We start from the raw sequence: 14,594 nt of genomic DNA on the forward strand, positions 1-14,594 counted from the left end.
CTGTCATGACAATACTTAACCACAAGAACCATCTCTAGTAAATACTACTAATAATAAACTTTCACTACAAACATAGTGTATTGCTTCTATTTACGTATGATCAATGAGCATCATTATCAAACGTTCAAGTTCAAAATTATCAATCAAATGCATAATTTCAGTATTGATGTCATGCACATATTCGAAAGATTTATGTTTACTCCTCACACTTTGTTAAACAAAATAGAATGTATTCAACATTAAAAAATAATAATAATTCGTGGATAAAATTCATAAACTCACTTCAATTTTTCACAAAGTTTCTTCACTATATTTTGAGCATCAGATTTATAAACTTTGTGCCAAATTCACTAATAATCATCAACCTTCTTGTAATCGTTTGTGGAATAAATAACGTAAAATTCATACTATAGGAAACTGTTTAATGATAGGCCACGAAGCAACCCATTAGTTTTTATGCCTATCACAAATCATATTGCACTATTTTTCAACTTAATATTATTCAAATTAATGCTTATATTGATATACATATTTATTTTCAACACTTATCACGGTTTACATTTGTAGCTCAGTACAAGAAATTGTAACAAGCCTGATTATTTAGGCCTAACTTATAACTATATCAAACCTAATTTGTGATGACGAGAAACCCACTTGAAGTAAAAATCTATTTCAGGTGAGCTCGTATGGGTATAAATACTTATACCACATAAAGTAAAAAACAACCTTTCAACCTTCTTTAATCATCTTCAAGTTAACAAAGGGAGAATTTACACATTAAAGTTACTGAGTGCATGTCATATCGATAAGAGTATCAATAGATACGAGATTATAGAGGACGTTGCAGTTATATGCTACTTTATTAATTAGTTTAGACATAAAATGTTCCTTTATATTGGTTTAATTTTGGTTTTAGTTGCTCTATAAGTAGGGCATCTTTGATTTTGCGCTTGTTTATATTTATTTCCCTACTTAGTATCTGGGTGTTTTCTATGGTTATGTTGTGTTTATATGACTTGCAGTGTTCAAAAACGTGTGAAGATGTTTTTTTGTTGTTTTTTTAAATCTCGTTTCCATTTATCAGCTTGTTTCTCACATACAGAAGTCGCGGCAGTTGTTACATTGCACTTTATAAATAATGCTAGTGCTATGTTTGTCAGTGTAGTTTTTACCTAGTATGGATTATAGTTTTGTACCTTGTTTTTGAATGAATTTAATGTTTACTAAAATGGTATGTTTTGTTGTACAATTTTTCAATTGTTCTTTATTCTTTCGCTAATATCGGGAATATGCGGTGTGCAACAGTGTACACTTCTATAGTTTGTTGTTTCTTTGAATTTATTACTGTCTGTTTGTTGCTAACTGTGTTGTTGGTCTAGGTGTGCGTGTATTTTTCATCGGTGTTTGAAGGAAATTTGTTGAGTTGATGAAGTGTTATTTTATTTGGTTGATTTTCTTCGTTAATTTTATTGGGCGAGCATAGTTTTGTGACTGTGTTTATTTAGTTTCTTAATATGTCGAGTTTTTGTTTTGTTTTATGTGCTGAGTCCCAGAGAATGTATAGTCCAGTATTGGTGATTTTTCTGTGGACTTTGTTTTGAATTGTGTATCAGTTATTGTTATCTTGAGGTTGAGAAATGCTATTTGGTTAGCTTTTTTCTCTTCACAGGTAAACTTATTATTGGGTGTATAGAGTTAACGTGGTTGAAAAAAACTAAGTGTGTGTTCTGTAGATGTATATCCAGAAATTGTATCGTCAACATATCTGTACCAGTATATTGTTGGGTGTAAGGCTGAACTGATCGCTTGAGATATGCAAAATAAAAGAACACTTCATCACAATCAACAAATTTTCTCCTATACCTTGAAAAAATTATACACATACGCTTAGACCAACAACAAATAAACAATAATAAATCTCAAGATACAACAAACTACAAAACCTTACACTGCTGCATACCATACAGGGACGTAGATCCTGGGGGGGGGGGGATATACATCCCTCTTCATTTTAGGTGGAGGGTATGGTTCATACAATCATCTCCCCCTACAGTTTGATCTGTTGAATTGTTTTATTGCATCATAGGCCTACAAATTGTGTTTGTTCTTGTGATTTTCGTGTTTTTTTACCAATCGAATTACATAATTAGGCCTAGATATTGGCTTTTTCAGTAGCCGAAATGTACATCTTAAATATAGGTGTGCTTCTAAGCTTTTCGATCTAAGCGAAAGTTCGTAAGTATCAGTCAGTAGGCCTAAGTATACATGCAAGTATCGTGGCAACAAGATTACTTTGTGACTGCATGTTTACAGCTTTCAGGTTCACGTAATCAGAGATTACTAATTTGCAAATTGAACAGTCCACATAAGTGCTTGCCAAAATCATCTCCCCCATCGGATGTAAAAAATCTACGCCCCTGATACTATATATTCCCGACATCAGCGAAAATATAACCACCGCTTGGAAAAAAAACTTGTAACAAAACACAACATTATAGTAAACAGTAAATTTATTCGAAAATCAGGTACAAAACTAAAATATTCATACCATGTAAAAACTACACTCACAAACACAGCACCAAGATTACTTATAAAATGCAATGAAACAACTGCCACGACTTCTATGTGTGAGAAACAAGCAGAGAAATGGGAACCATATTAAAAAAACACAAAAAATGCCTTCACACGTTTTTTAACACTGCAAGTCAAATAAAGACAACATAACCATAGAAAACACCTAGATACTAAGTAGGGAAACAAATATAAACAAAGACAAAATAAAAAAAACCTACTTATACGGTAACTAAAATCAAAATTAAATCAATATAAGGGACACCTTTATATCTATGCTAATTAATAATCAGACATTTAACTACAACGCCCCCTACAATCCCGTACTCGTCTATACTCTAGTCCCTAAGACACGTGTCCAGCAACGATCAGTTGCAAACTCTCTTTGTTAACCTCAAGATGACCTAAGAAGATTGAAACGTTGTTCTGTACTTTATTTTGGTAAAAGGATTAATATCCATACCAGCCGTTCTGAGATACATTGTAACAGACCTAGCTTCTTAAGCTTATAATAAAGAAAGCTGTTAACATAACAGAGCAGAAACATACATGTAGATTAATAAATCTTATTACATGTTACCAGCAAGTCCTCTTGCTACTTATTGCAATAAACAAAACTGAAAGCTGTATCAAATGGAAAATTAATTTGACCACATCCCAAATATAAGAGACTGAGATAAAATGTTTCGGTAACATTAAGAATACTTTTATCTAATAAAAGTATAACATGAAAGAAATAAGAGGGCAAAAACAATTGGAAATTAGTACTCTTTCTTTCCAGGTGAAGTTGCTCGTATGTATGATGCCTCAGGAATGATTAGCATGGTGTTTATCAAATTAAATAAGGGTTCAATTGGAACCTTCTCTGTAATTCTATGGTTAAAGTTGTTATCGATTAAAAATCTAATTAATAAATCAACTTCATGCAATTGAATCATAAATTAATAACTTAAGACAACAAATGTTGAGACATTTATAATGCAAATACACAAATAAACCTTTAATTTATGCATGTACAACAATACTTAACATGAAATAAGCCAAACATATCCTTCATCACAGTTTTCAAATTAAACATACGATATTTTGTAGAAATAGTTTTAACGTGGAATTCAACCCTGTAATAATATCATTTAACACAAAATATACACATAAGAAACTTGATTTATACCACAGTACATACACATTCGAGAAAAGGGAAAACATTTGAGACAAAATAGTAGGGAAATAGCCTTATTTTTTACATGTTACACATATGAATTATCTTTATCATTCATACATGCTATAACATAAATATTGTTTATTTTCTCGTCCTGGCTAGTTACGTTTATATCTTTAAAAAAAAATATTAGAATCCATAACACATGTCATTAAATTTTGTACATTTATGTACTTTTAAAACATTCGTTTTCAAAGCTTTATAACCTTTGTATATTTTGTAATTCATAAGATGGATTTATGTTATTATTTTTGACTTTACAATCCACATTGCATTTTATCACTCATATATATATATGTATGTAACTATAAAACAACAATTGTTCCCTTCTTAAGCTATTGCGTCTGTATATTGATTACAAGAAAAGTGTATATTTGTGTATTTTCTTATAGCAAGCCACAAAGGGCTATCAGCTCAGCCCACCGAGAGGAATCGAACCCATGATTTTAGCGTTGTAAATCCGGAGACATACCGCTGTACTAGCGGGGGCTACAAGAAAAGAAACGGGCATAGTTGATTTTCATGTCTGTATCAAGTTGTATGATAAACAAATTTATTTATGACTTCGCTGGGCCATATTAGAAGTGAAAACTTACTAATAACCTTTACCACTTCTATTCTAAACTTTGTGCATTTTAGCTCCTACAAACTCTCAGGTTAACCCTGATATCTATTGAAGTCCAATGTAACACTACTCTTCATGGTGTCATATCGCTGAATTTCTCCTTGTGGAAATCGGCAAGTAATTCTAGTATTGGTACTCTTCTGGTCGTTTGGGTAATGTTTTTGAACTGTTTTGTGGGGACTGATGCAGGTTATCTCACTTTGACTGTAGGCATTGAAATTTCATGCGTGTAAAATGGGTAAGGGTTTCGGATTGTTTGCATTGACTTCAGTAGAGACTAGTTCTTGCATAAATTGTTATGATACAACGTCAACTTATAATGTTGAAGAATATACACTCTGTGAGAGACAAAGATAAACTAAAGCTCTTTTAAGTAAAACGCAAGAGATAAGGTGCGAAAAATCAAATCAACACAAAACATGACGTTTTGAATAGGTAAAATGCTTCAAAACATAGAATCAGTTCATCATATTATAAAACAGCATGCAAAATAATAAGACGATATGTGAACATTAAATCTTGACCAGTTTTCGATCCAGTCACTGACCATCTTCAGAGTGAGAGAAGGCACTTTGAAAATTAAGAATCGAGTCATATATAAAAGACTGCATGAGCTATAGCTCAAGCGTGAAAGACCTGGCTTGTTCTCTAGTGTAGAGCCCTGGTCTTATAAGTCGGTTGATAATGATTATAAATATTTATAGTTTACTTTGCTTACTTAGTTGTAAAATCATTTTCAGCTGTTGTTTGATTGGCTGCATACCACTATCCTCCAATAATACGAAGTAATATAGTTATCAAAAAAATGGTTGGTTTGTTTGATGTTTTATGGCACAAATCAGATAGACTATCTGTGCCAAACATCCGGTAAAAATTAAAATTAAAGTAAATTTTGTAAAATTCGTAAAATGAAATTAAGGTAAAACAAAACAAAGTTAGAAAACATAAATAGCATTAAAACCAATGTTTACATCTAGTCTACAGCGGTTAGAGAAAAACTACAGTAATAGAAGTTATAAAGGCCTTTCTGTAGCATAATTGTAATTATCATAACTCACCAGGAAGACTAACAGGTAAGTTCAAAAACTACCGTCAGTCTTCTGAAGTTGACCCTTCCAGTCCTGGTTCCGAGTTATTTGATGTTATGGCCATTTTCAGAAAGGAAAGTAATAAAAGTTTTAAAAGACTTTTAGCAAACTTTTACTCATAACTCGCCAGGATAAATAACGGATAGTTCAAACAGCAGCTTTAGTTACCTGAAGTTGGCCTTTCCAGTCATAGTTTCGAATTATTTGACGTTACGGTCATTTTCTAATTTCAAATCGAGCTAGGTGTACTTTCATTCTTAAAAGAGAATCACATTAAAAACGGCATAATATACAAATTTAAAAAAACTTAAATGGCATTAAAAAGATTAATGGTTTTTAAAAAACTAAAAACATTTTCAAGGTGGACAGTGTCACCATCACCAATAACACTATCTAATGTTATGGATTCTAACTTCGTATAATTGTAAAGTACACATAATCTTCAATAACTGTTTGTTTATTTTGTTTTAGAACAAAGTTACATTGTGCTATCTACTGTGTTCACCGGAGGAATCGAACCCAGGAATTTAGTGTTGTAAGTCCGTAAGCTTACTGCTTAATTGGCAATGGTGGAGAGAAAATCTTATTGACTTCTGTAACTGCTGAAGTTTTGGGAAGAAACTACCTATTGAGATAAAACAGAACATAAGTGGAATGGTAAAAAGCCCTGTGAACATGAATCTCAAATGAAGATTCATCCTATCTTTGCTGAGAGCATCTATATACAAACCTAGTAGGTTAATGGTAGGAGATCAGAAGGATGGAACCTGGGCATTCCAGTGAATGGTGAAAGCAATGAACTGAGATATCCCAGAATAAGAACAGATTAGCTGAAAACTAGTGGATAAAGCATTCATTCTCTCGGAAGAACTCCAATGAGCAAGATAACTGACTGGTCACCAAATTGATAACCTCAACCATGACGAGCAATGAGAAGAATTTGTTTGTTCTTGAATGTCACGCAAAGCTATCTCTGCTAGCGGTCTCTAATTTAGCAGTGTAAGACTAGAGGGAAGGAAGCTAGTCATCACGACATGAATTGACATGAATGAAGCAAGAAAAGCAATATTTGCTTACTTTGACGTTTTTCTAATATTTTCAACTACAACGGTTTTGTTTTATCAGCACAAAAATCAAAACTATAACTGATAAATTTGCAAACTATTGTACACATATCTAAGAAAGATATACTTTGAACAGAAACGAACCAGAAAATCCTAAAGGCACTCATTTTCAGTTGGACTAATGCAGTTAACCACAGAGAAACTGGAACAATGTTTATAATTTAACAGAAATATTGCAAGATTATGAATTTCGAATTCAAATGACTGATTCACAATAGCATCAAAACAAGATTGTAAAAGTCAAATTAATACGTCCTATTATATAACATTAGGTAGTACACACTTCAAATTACAGTTTAGTTGACACTATTGCTAACACTATTGGAAAGACAAGAGACAGATACTAATAGTGAATTAAAATATCTGGGTAATTACAGTTGCGGCAAATGCGTTATCAGCTATATCACTTTGAATGTAAATGGTATGATAGTTATTTTGAAACGAAGTTTATAATACAATGTTATATGACTCATAAAGCAACAACTCACTTCACAACTTTTATTGGACAACACTAAAGTGAATAAACAATCACAATTAACTCTTTATAGTGTATAGAATTAATATAATTACAGTGTTACATTTTGCTTATTATATCCTAACAGCTAGGTTATTGTAGAGTGCAAAAAAATTATGTTAACAAATGGATTTACACCCGTTCCAGAGATAAAATCCTTCAAACTCTGTAACAAGGGCTATTATAACTCCATCAAGACAACATACTTATATTACAACATTCATAAGATATTATAGCACTCAGAACGTGCCCAACAGGAATTTTGACGCATTTGAAAATAAATATTATTAACATTTCTTGACATTGTATGTTTAAAATAATTCAGTTGATTGTATTTTATCCAAGGTCAAGCAACACTTTAAGCTGATACTACACTGAACTAAGGTCCATTTATCGCAAAAAGAAACTAATTTATTTAAATACTTATTACATGTAAAGATTTTATACATGTATATACAGGGTGGGACAAAAGTAGCTGTACACATGATATTTATTATATGAGAGGTACTAAAGAAATTATTACGAGGTTATTTCTCACTAATTTAACTATTCTTTGTTTAAAGTAATAGCTAGAAACTAAACTATTTTCTAAATGAAACAACTGTATAGTTACTTTTCCCATTCTATGAGGAGTATATAGGGTGGCCAAAAATTGTCTATAGTTTTGAAATTTAATAATTAAATAACTAAGCAAATACAACAATGCAGTTTGCTACACCTTGCGGACCAACTTAAAGATTATGTTGTTGTCTTTTTTTACACAGATAAATAGTGTTACCCTGTAAAATAGCAATCGTGTAAAAAAAGGTTCAATGCAATGTTTGACTTCCAGAAACTCACAAAGTGGCTATGGTTCAATGTAATTACGAACGCCAATACGGGAAAAAAGAATGGGGTATGTTAAGGATATCATGTATTGCACACCTGTAAAAAATATCAAAGAGCTAAAGACCAAGGTAGCTAACGCATTTGTCGCTCTAACTGTGGACATAATGCAGCGAGGGTGATTTGAAATCGAATATATAGATTAGATGTGCTGTAAACCACTAATAGTGCACATTTAGAAGTATACTGACATAACAATAAAAACCGTTTGAGATGAGCTACAAGATGTTTAGAACTATATGGTTATATTTTCTTAGTCATTTAGTAATAAATTTTAAAATAGAAAAGATAATTTTGACCATCTTGAATAATGGTGCAAAACACTTTGCTTTCAAGCTTTTAAACTTATTCGATAGATGGCACTACGTAATATTCCTTGTAAGTCTTGCTCACAATACCTTAAAATGTCACAGTCTTATTAGTAATGACGTATAATAGTTTTACTGCTTTTATTATATCTGAGAATGAAATAAAGTTCATGGTTTACAATGGTTTTGCGAGTGCTAGTTAAAAGCTAATTTCAAACCATCTTAATATACCTTATCCATGTTTCTTACAATTGTGAACTCACTCGGTTTTTTATGATACATTTAATGGTTTATCGTTGAAAGCAAAGTTTTTCGTCTCCTCCTTTTAATCGTATTTGGAGCTATATGTGAACCGAATTTCTGGTAAATTAACGAAATATAATATGTTGATTGCTACAAATTAATAAATTCCTCAAGTTATTTTAATGTCAGGCATGCTGAGGTACTTTTCGTGATTTAAGTATCTGAACATGCACAGTGCGGTTATAATTTCTTCACGAGGTTATTTACAAAAATAGTAATTTATCCACCGAATCAGACCGTCGGTTACAAGTTATTTTTCACTTGATTAATTAGTCTCACGATCTTGCAACGTTTATCAACTGTGAAGAAATACGTGTTCATATTTAAAATATAATTTGCTAGAAACTAAACAAAAAGAGAAATCACTGTATCGTGACTACCTATTTTTTCAAGTGTTGTAATACAGAAGTTAACTCAGTGAAGCAAATAACTTCCAGCGTAAAATACTTGTTTAGAACACGATCATGTAGGAGAGGTGCGGGGAAAAGGAACAGTGACCTCATTTTTTTCGTAATATTTAGTATACCTATATAGGGAAGGCATGGAGGGGGAAAATGAAAGTACCATTTCAAATTAACAGGCATCTCTCTCTCTCTCTCTCTTCATTTTTTTTTTACTAGTCCTGGGTTTTCATATATTATCACTAGTCGTTTGTACATGACTATAATAATCATGAATACCACTATTAAATCAGGAAAAACAAGTAAACAACAACAACAAAAACGTGCAAGACAATTTCTGTTGTTGTTGTTGTTGTGATTCCTTCACCAAACATACATCAATTCTACTTTGAATTACTAACAACCAACGGTTGTTCCAGTAAATACAATTGTTATCCAGTTCCAAAACTCCGAAGTTTTTCTAAACGGTGATTGGCTCGAGATGGAAGTATAGGTGTAACAAAGAACGAGGTGTACCACTGTACAGTTTCGGTGTGTGTGTGTAAAGAAACATACCCCCAAGAAACAACAAGCTAATGTGTAGAGGTACACATCTATAAGCACATAACATATGCTTGTAGATTAATCTAACTCATGGCGCAACGACTAACACTTCTGTGGGTTCTATAAACTTCACATAGTTGTTGTTCTTATTTATTTGTCATATTTTGGGGCCAGTTTTAACAAGTATATAGTCTTGTTATTTAGTTTTGAAACTTAATACGTCATGCTTGACTACAAGTCTGTTTATCCATATATATATATATATATATATATGTTTATAGTTTTTGGATACAGTGTTTGTATGATTTTCTTATAACATAGCAACATTGGGCTGTATACTATATTTACTAAGAGAGATCGAACCCCTGGTTTTGGCATTGTAGCTCAGTTGACTTTTTTGACAGTTTGATTTGTTTTAAATTTCGCGCAAAGCTACACGAGAGATATCTGAGCCAGCCGTCCCTAATTCAACAGTGTAAGACAAGAAAGAAGGCATTTAGTCATCACCACCTATCGCCAATCCTTGGACTACTCTTTTACCAACGAATAGTGAAATTGATCGTAACATTATATTGACCCCATGGTTAAAAGAGCGAGAATGTTTAGTATGACAGGGATTTGAACCCACAATCCTCAGAATGCGAGTCGAGCGCCCTAACCACCTGGCCATGCCGAGCCTATTTTTGGACAGACACACAATATGCTTGTTCAAGATGCTAGTCGTGGGATTCCTTAAAACTCTAGGCAAAACGTGGAAAACATCAGAATAAAATTTTTAACAAAGTCGAATGTAATAGTCATAACACACAAAATGTGGGGCCAAATTCTTCCTACGAAATTTCTCTTTATTATTCAAAACGTTCCAGCTACCTTGTAGTAAAAAACGTCTCCAACGGTCTTTATACCTTTAGCAACAAACTTAAATTGTTTTTACTGTTTTTATAGAACTTTCTTTGAAATTTTATTTTTATTAACTGAGTTTTTACTATATATGCCCCCACTATGTACATGTAAAATCAACTGATTTTTGTTTAGCTCTGTAAATGTCGTTCCTCTCGTAATCATTGTATTGTTATTGTAGTGATCTGAGATGTCAAAATTTAGCCAGAAACCCTGAGTGCTGCTGAGATAGGAAGAATAAAAGTGAATAAATCCAAAAGTAAAAAAGTAAAAACAGAGATTATAAAAGTATGAAATTCAGAGATGAATGAGAAAAACAAACAAATTTAGTTACGTGGTGATGAATTTGGTAAAACTGTTTCAGAATATTTGATAAACGCATTTGTGTTCGATACATAAAGAACCAATAGAAATTCAGCTTGATCTCAGTCTGCTGCAACACACTGTTCCACTTTTTGCTGTCAGTAAAACCTTCTGCCTGAGGCCTGGTACCAAACAAAGGTGCTCGGCGAGTCTCAGAGTAAGAGTGTGAGTTACAAGAGCGCAGTGGTTCGTCTTGGTCGCGCGCTGTTGAGGAAGTAGGTAAGTTCATAGTTTAACTTTAAAATAACTATCCGTGAAACTTTCTGTCAACTTTGAAAGATAAAAACTAATTTACGAATGTTATAGTTTCAGTTGTTCATAATAGTGATAAAACGCGGTAAAACAGATTACATCTTCTTAGACATAACAACAATAACTTTCAAATAGTTCAGTTTTAGCTAACTTTTATTTTTGTTCCTTTGATATAAAGAAAGAATATTGTACTCTCACCGTTTTTGAAGTTATATGTTTGTTTACTTGAATCTGAGATGCTCACACAAACCTGTAGCCATGTCTGGAAGTGTGTGTGGGTAGGGATTCTTTTTTATCCAATGTAGAAATCAGTTGATGAGTTTCTTTTTGCTCAGAGATGAAAAAGATATCCGAAGTATGCAACGGTCCCCCTTTATTACCCCTGCAAATACACGTTTTTAGTAAATTTCCTCTGATAAGTATGAAAATGCTATTTCCACATGTATGCACCGTGTTTCAAAAAGCTTTATATAATGAGAGGTCATCGTCAAAGAAAGAACAAAATAAATGCTGATTGGCTCTCCCTGGAACTCCACTGTGAATATTTTATAAACTGGTTTCCTTGGAGATTTTATTATCGTTGTAATAATAAATTTCTATATTATTTTCTTCAATATGATTTACTTCATTCTTGTGTACTCAAATACATTACTATGAAAAAATTGTTTGTTTGTTTTGGTTTTTAAATTTTCGCGCAAAGCTACTTGAGAGCTATCTGCGCTAGTCGTCCCTAATTTCGCAGTGTAAGACTAGAGGGAAAGCAGCTATTCATCACCACCCACCGCCAACTGTTGGGTTACTCTTTTACCAACGAATAGTAAGATTGACCATAGCTTTATAACATCCCCATGTCTGAAAAGACGAGCATGTTTGGTGCGAGGAGGATTCGAACCCGCGACCCTCGGATTACGAGTCGAACGCCTTAACCCACCTGGCCATGCCGGGCCACGAAACGAAAGTCAGGTAGATAGATTCAACTGAAACACAGTCTCACTGTCACGGATATTAAGTGTATCTATGTTTGACATACGCACAGAAGTTTCAGTTAAGGATAGATAATTGGTTGGTAAGATGGACATGCTGACTCATTGAATTAATTAATAAAAAATGAACAAAGGAAATATGGTGAGGTAGGCGAAAGTTGATGAATAAACAGATGGATTATCAGTTACGCACCTGGAAAGATGGAATGAGATTTTATTATTAAGTAACTCTTCGCAGGATGTAATTTACTACGAGACTGTGTTGTTATGTCACAATATTATGTAACACTTCGTACATGGGTAAACAGTACAGTAAGTTTTGAGCTGTGGACAACACGATGTCGTGATTTCATGACATTTAGTACCATTAGAATACATTTGTAAATAACAAAGTTTGTTTTGGAATTTCGCGCAAAGCTACACGAGGGCTATGTGCGCTAGCCGTCCTCAATTTAGTAGTGCAAGACTAAAGGGAAGGTAGCTAATCATCACCACTCGTTGCCAACTCTTGGGCTACTCTTTTACCAACGAATAGTGGGATTGACCGTCACGTTACAACGTCCCCACGGCTGCTAGGGCGAGCATGTTTGTTGCGACGGGGATTCGAACCAGCGACCCTCGAATTACGAGCCGAACGCCATGCCGGGCCTAAATAACAAAGTTACATATGGGTAAAACATATGGCATTTTCTTTCTCTTCTGGAAGAAGTCAATAAAACATATTTATACCCTGCCTTATGCTGAAAACAATACTAACACTGGTCGTCATGACGAAAAGATTAGATTAGCAGGAAAAGTACCAACAAATGTGTGACAGATATCGTTGTTTTTGTGCAGAACAAAAATCTATAACAATTTCATAAGTTTTGTTGTTTTAGCAAATAACAACAATAATAATTTGTTTAGCTGCGTTGTTTCAGCAGAAAAAAATATACTGATTTGATGTTTAATAGCGTTGTTTTATCATAAAAAAAATATAATCAATTGTTAGATAGTGTTGTTTTCGGCGGAAGGAATACACAAGAATTTGATAGATAGCATTGCATTAACACAAAAATATCAGTCATAATTTTTTTTTCCAGGCAGCATTGGAATGGTAGGGAAAAATGTATAGTAATTTGTCAGGTGGCGTTAAATTAACAGGAAATCAGCTGATAGTAATTTGTCAAGTTACACTGAAGTAACAAGACAAATAACGAATAACAACATATTAGATAGTATTGAATTAAGAGAAGTTCCTCAGCGGGTCAGGGGTAAGTTTATAGACTTAGAATATTAAAATCCAGAGTTCGATTTCTAGGAGTTGAAAGAGCGTAGATGGCTTGTTGTGCAACTTTGTACTAAAAAAAAACACCAAACGAAGATAGCAAAAAAAAACCTGATAACGATTGGTCAGGTATGATTGGATAATTAATCAAATGATGTAAAAGTATAAGAATTTATCAGCAAAAACGTGAGCTTCGTATGATGAAAAAGTCGTCTAAACGTTATATCTGCTTCAACCGACAATATCATTCATTCATCCAGTGTTCTAAGAAGAACGAATTTTCTCTCTTATTTTATTTATTTTTTTACTTTCGTTCTAGAAGTCTCATTTGTAAAGTCACGATTTTATTTTCTAGTTCCAACTGTTTTTACACGATGTATTGGCAGTGAAAGGGCCACACGTTGTCGTCCTGTTAGATTAGCTTCCGCATTCGGAATTATTCAGGCATGTTGAAGGCAGATAGTCACAGTACTACGGTCTATGATGAAGTGTATGAAAAGCAGCTTAAAACAATAATATGTGCGTATGTAATAAAAATGATCCTTTCATATAGAAAGAGTTTGAAGTGTAGGTTATATTGGTATTTTCAAGGTAAAAAAATTAATATGTTAGAGCTTTTGATACTGTGTTTAGTAGGAAGGTTTGTTTTTGAATTTTGCGCAAAGCTACAGGAGGGCCTTAACTCACCTGGCCATGCGACCACATTAACAAACCTGGAAAACTAAATATTTTCCATAATGCAAGACTTCGATTTACATTTTATCATTAAAAATGTAAGTCATCGTTTTATCAGTGACTAATGTGTTTTGTTAATAATTTTGCACAAAAATCAGAAACTTCGAACTACAGAGTAGGTAGATTTGTTTGTGTTTATGCATGCGTGTGCACAAAAACACACGTTTCGTTGAATGAATTACAGTTTCAGTGGAACAATGGAACAATACGTTTACTTCTGATATACGGAGCGATTTCGATACTGTGAAAACCGACACCATAAGAGGCAAGTTAGCTACAACACATACTTTGGAATAAACCGTAACTACCTATTGATGATTATATATTAAACAGAACAAAAAGAAATTATAAAAACATTATTTTTTCCATGTTCACAATACGTACAATGTGTACTTTACCAAATATCTTATTTGGCATTTCTGTAATTCACATTTATCACATTAAAGGGTAGATGCACATATAGGTATAGAATGTCCATACTGCCAAACACGACTGCCCATCCGTTGGTAGATT

At 33.1% G+C, this 14,594-nt stretch overlaps 1 protein-coding gene across 11 annotated transcripts in view; it reads left to right on the forward strand.

Annotated features, from left to right (window-relative positions):
- Positions 1-10,945: 10,945 nt before the first annotated feature.
- LOC143232288 (alpha-tocopherol transfer protein-like) overlaps positions 10,946-14,594 on the forward strand; it is a 41,338-nt gene continuing 37,689 nt past the window's right edge. For 7 of the 11 annotated variants that reach the window (XM_076467505.1, XM_076467509.1, XM_076467506.1 and 4 more), the window contains exon 1: positions 10,963-11,063. The gene's annotated coding sequence lies outside the window, so the exon portion shown is untranslated. Of the gene's footprint in view, positions 11,064-14,594 lie in introns of all 11 variants that reach the window. The other 4 variants (XM_076467515.1, XM_076467510.1, XM_076467514.1 and 1 more) reach the window with 4 other exon arrangements.

Source organism: Tachypleus tridentatus, chromosome 11, assembly GCF_004210375.1.
Source record: "Tachypleus tridentatus isolate NWPU-2018 chromosome 11, ASM421037v1, whole genome shotgun sequence".
Lineage (NCBI taxonomy): Eukaryota > Metazoa > Arthropoda > Merostomata > Xiphosura > Limulidae > Tachypleus > Tachypleus tridentatus.